This window comes from Manis javanica, chromosome 16 (genome assembly GCF_040802235.1).
Source record: "Manis javanica isolate MJ-LG chromosome 16, MJ_LKY, whole genome shotgun sequence".
In the NCBI taxonomy this organism is placed as follows: Eukaryota; Metazoa; Chordata; class Mammalia; order Pholidota; family Manidae; genus Manis; species Manis javanica.
Window position 1 is genome coordinate 62,013,576 of NC_133171.1, and position 5,031 is coordinate 62,018,606.

Sequence of the window (5,031 nt, forward strand, 5' to 3'; positions counted from 1 at the left end):
TCTCAACATCTTTGAAGATTATGAAAGATTAAATGAAAAAAGAAAAAAATAAGAGACCTCACAAAATGTTCTTTCGTTTCCTAATTTTTTCTTCCTTTTTTCTTTTTGGTTTCTTAATTTTCTGCGCCCTGTGTGGGTCAATCAGCAGGATGTAGAAAAGCAGAAAGGCTTTCCATTGAATTCCTATTATCTCTCTTCTGTCTCCCTACTCCCACACTGTTAGGAATTAGATACAAGCAGAATAGGTGGAAGACAGATTACAAACCTTCCTGGGCAGGTGTGGGGTGTGTGTGTGTGTGTGTGTGTGTGTATCTGTGTGTGTGTGGTAGATATATTGGACAATTAAATAGCAACACTTGAAGAATTCAAAATCTAAAATCAAAGTTGAAAACAATGCCAGTAATAAAAAATAAATATCAAAGAAATCCCATTCTTGTGTGGCTGAAATAGCTCCGTTGGGAGAGTGTTAGACTGAAGACCTAAAGGTCACTGGTTCAGTTTCGGGTTTTGGCATACCGAGTGTTTTTGCTAATAAAGACTAGGGACACTGGTAATCCCGCGATCTATTTTTGTCATTCTGAAATATGTAATAATTGTACCTCTGAGTATGTGTTTTGTAACTGATGGTTGATTAACAAGGGAGCATGGTACACGAGCAAAGGAAATATGTGCAATATGCCTATGGGGCTTCCCTTGCTTCTCCGTATGTGTACAGCGGTTGCGAAGCCTCATGAATTTTGATAATGTAAAATATATATGAACAGTAAAATTCACTCAGATAATTTACAATGTTAATTCTTCTTAATTGAATAACATTAAAAGGCAAACAAAAAATACCATAACAGGTTGAGAGATTGAAGAAGAAAGGAAAAACTTTATATTTTATTACCTTTAATGGCACATTTCCTTGGGTTTTTGAGTAGGGGGCTCGACATTTTCATTTTGCACTGGGTCGTACATTATGTAGCCGCCTCTGAACAACATTCAACCAACATTCATGGTATGCTTTCACAAATTTCTTGGATTAAATACAACCAACTCCATACCCACCCAAATCTCCACACATACCCTTAGTTGAATTGTAACCTCAAGAGCACTGGTGAGTGCCGTGTTAAAATTCAGGCTCACAGTCTATAGTCCTTCACTGAACTTCAATTAATTTGGTTTTAGCTGTTTATATGAAATCAGGATTGGAATACCCGAGATAAGACTACACAGAAAATCCTAAGGGAAGAAGAAGTGGTTTGTATTTCCAAAAAGACTCAACAAGAAATACCAAAATTTAGTAATACTAAAATCATGGTACTGCTCCTACATTGTGTGGCTGTACCAAAATAGTTTGATTTTGTTTCCAAAGTCTTTAGGTATCTGCTGTTATATACAAAGTTGAAGGAGTGGAGGGATGCCAATGGTAAAAATAAAAATGGAACCAGTTGAATTTTAAAGAAAAGGAAAGAGATATGGGACAGAAGAAACTTCTAACGGGAGTAGAGGGAAGGCCCCGCTGGGATTTGAACCCAGGATCTCCTGTTTACTAGACAGGCACTTTAACCAACTAAGCCACAGAGCCTGCACAGTGATGAAAGTTTAGCATGTTTTGTCAGAAAGTATTTTTGTATTATTAAATGTGTTTCAGAAGAGGGCCTTACTCCTTTCTTGGAATTTTATTCTCTTAGCTTTTGACTGGGCTCAGAGCCACCCAGACAGTGAACAGCTTTGGCCCAAGCGCTGATTCATCAGTCTTCTCTTCCTCTTGCTCTGCATACCCTCACTACACTTGGCATGGAGCCTGGACGAACAGAACTCAGGCGGAAAATTTCAAGCAAGATAGAAGAGAAGGGCTATACGTAGATTTCCTCAGACAGCAGTGGGACCCTGGCCTCGGTAATCTACAATGGAATCAATATTTTGAGTGTTTTGAGTGGATCATTTTCTGCAGGGATGAGAATAGCAAAACAGAAGTTGAGAGCCTCAAACTGTATACCGTGTCCACTGGCGATCAGAGTTAGCTGGGCTTCTGCGTGCTGGCGTTTGATGCTGGGCAAGGGTCCCCAGCCTTCACCCGGACATCTGGGTGGTTTTCTCCTCTGGAAAAGGCCCTGCCCTACCAGGCGTTTCCCCCATCCTTACACTGGGATCCCAGTCCCGCCACTGCTCCTACTATCAGAGCAGCAGCTAACACTGTCTGGCAGAACTTCGAAGAAGAGAATTTGAAGAGTTGCCTTAGGAAACACAAGTTCAGATGGAGAGAGAACGCTAAATCACCAAGAGCTAACTGAAGAGGGGCGAGACAATCACTGCTCTAAAATCTTTTGGTTGAACAGGTCTGGAAACCTGAAACGGATATTCTGAAATTTAGTTTTCTAACTCCAAAGAGTAGACCCTCCCATCGAAATACTAGGACAGTTTTAAGCAGTTTTCTACCAAATGAAGAGACCAGGAGGGAGATTTTTTTATTTAGAAGAAAATTCGTGAAGAAAATCTGTTGTGATGAATTATGCCATCTAAAATTTTCTAAATTTTGTGACATTTGCTTTCCTGTAAAGTGGGAATGTTGTGATGAGTGTATAGTCTGACAATGTTCATATACACTGCATTCCTTCAGCAAATTTACAGCACCGTTGGATTCCATTTCTCAGCATTTTGGGAGTTTGGGGAAGACGGAAGAACGAAAGGAAAAGGAAAACAGGAGACGCCAAAACATTTTCCCTTGCGTGTCTTTTATTTTCTGAGCTGTGTCTGGGTCAAGTGACCTCACCATCACCACTCTTCAAGGTCTCCGTCCTCCACCTATCCATCCTTTGCTGCCAGGAACTGGGTGCACGTGGAAGACAATAGATGCTACGTCTTTCTGCTTGGGCGAACATATTGGACAGCTAGATAGTCACACTAAAGGAACCTGAAATTTTCTAAAAAACGATAGTTGAAAACTAAGTAATGAAAAAGAAAGGAAAAAAGTTGCTAGTGTAGGAAGCTGGAGTAGCTCAGTTGAATTAAACTGAACATGTAAAGGGCGTTGGTTCCATCCTGGGTTTTGGCAAATTAGGCGTTTAGTAAATGTCGAGAGCTGTTTGCATTCCTCTAAGCTCAGGAGTTGTGACGAGTGCTTACTCTGAAGGTGCACATGTATGTTGTTATTTTCTAGCAAAGCAAAAGGGTAACTGCACAATAAACACAATGCTCTACTGTAATTCAATTAAAAAGGAGTTGACAGTCAAATCAAGCTCACTTTTATTTTCACATGATGTGTAAGTACTAGTAATAAAATAATAAAATTTTATGGTATAGAGATGTGCACGACACCGAAAAATATGTGGAAATCACTGAGTCACTGCGATTTGTACTGCACACAGCAGCAGTGGGAAGGGAAAAGAATGCCACACGATGTCTCTATTACAACTATACTCTTGTAGCCCTAAAATAGCCTCGGATGGCTGCTCACATCTGGGGCACGTCCGCACTCCCTCGTTGAGCGTGTACTTTGCTTTATTAAACTACTCTTTTCTTGTGCCAGGTCAGAACCAAGAACCCTCCCGCGGGTTGAGATCTCACCTGGCACGGAGGGAGATCTCCCCAGACAGGATTGCCTGGCAACATTTTGGCGACCACGAAGGAACACTTAACACAATACTCACTAACGGTCTAGGCTTAACTTTCTTATTCAGCAAAAATATGGACTCAGAAAAGCATCCAGGAAGGTTGAACCTCGAAGACCAGACACAGGAATAAGCGGTGAAGCACAAAAGAGAAGTGCTTTCATTCCTCCTGTAGAAGGAAGTATTTTATCCTTCTCCCTATCCCATAAGGACTCTCGTAAAGCCTTTGTTTTTTACAGGTTGTGCATTTGGGTCAGCTACTATTTAGCAATACAATCACTGAAATCCAGGGTCCAGAGTTATTTTGATGGTGTAAAAGCTGATTGGTTGGACAGCATCAGACCACAAAAAGAAGGAGACTTCAGAAAGGTGATTAACAAGTGGTGCAATACTTCAGTGATGGCCAGCATACTGTGACAGGTATCATAGCTGCAAATATTTTTGCATTCTGTTTGTGGGGTGTACCTTCTCTACAGCGGACAATCGTCAGATAGATATTTCACATCCAATCCAGCCTCAAAGGTCCTTTGTTCTCCAGTGTTGCTGTGAACATTCAGCCATTTCCCCTTGTTTCACATGACAGCAGATATGTATATTTTGTGGAACTTCTCCGGCATACTGAATATTCTGGATTTAGAGCAGTTCATGGCAGTGTACTTGTCTGCAGGTGATATTTCCAATTTTGTGAGTTATGTGTGTAAATTTGCCACAGGAAGATACGGACTGTCACTTGGTGCATTGGGCGCAATCATGACAGTCCTTGTTCCTGTCTGCACTAAGACCCCAGGAGAGAACCTCCCCATTTTCTTCTTTCCAGTGCTCATGTTCACAGCAGGCATTGCCCTAAAAGCCATGATTGCCATGGATACAGCAGGAATGATCCTGGGACGGAAATGTTTTAATCTTGCAGCACATCTTGGGGAAGCTCTCTTTGGAATATGGCATATACTTGGAATATGGAATATGGTCCTGAATTCATTTGGAAGAACACGGAGTCTCTAGTGAAAATTTGGTATGAAATGAAGAGTAATGCCACCCCCACCCCAAAAAGGAGGTGGCTCTAAGTAAAAATGGGGTTGGGCAATACTGATGTGTCTGGTCCACGCTGCCTGAAGCCCCCAAGAACGCTTCAGCACTGGAGCAACCACATCTTTGCTCCCACCTGGGAGGCAGCCAGCATCTAGGTTTCCCAGTATTTTGAACTATGCCCTCAGCACAGGTCTTACTAGCAAGTGAATTATGACAGAGTTGTGAAATAAAGGCTTATATCTCTAGTTTAAAAAAATCCATAGACAATATACATTATGTATATGTGCTGCAGAAACGAGAAACCCTTTTAATTTAAAACGTTGAAAAAATAAAATGGAGAATATTTCACGACACGTGAAATTTATACAAGACTCAAATTTCAGCATACACATGTGTGATATTTTAT

General features: G+C 41.1%; 1 non-coding gene and 1 pseudogene across 1 annotated transcript; one reads left to right on the forward strand and one right to left on the reverse strand.

Annotated features, from left to right (window-relative positions):
* Window positions 1–1,496: 1,496 nt before the first annotated feature.
* TRNAT-AGU (transfer RNA threonine (anticodon AGU)) lies at window positions 1,497–1,570 on the reverse strand. Its single transcript has one exon. It is a non-coding gene; the product is annotated as a tRNA-Thr (tRNA).
* Window positions 1,571–1,782: 212 nt separating this feature from the next.
* Window positions 1,783–4,664, forward strand: LOC108398165 (presenilin-associated rhomboid-like protein, mitochondrial; annotated as a pseudogene).
* The last annotated feature ends 367 nt before the right edge of the window (window positions 4,665–5,031 follow it).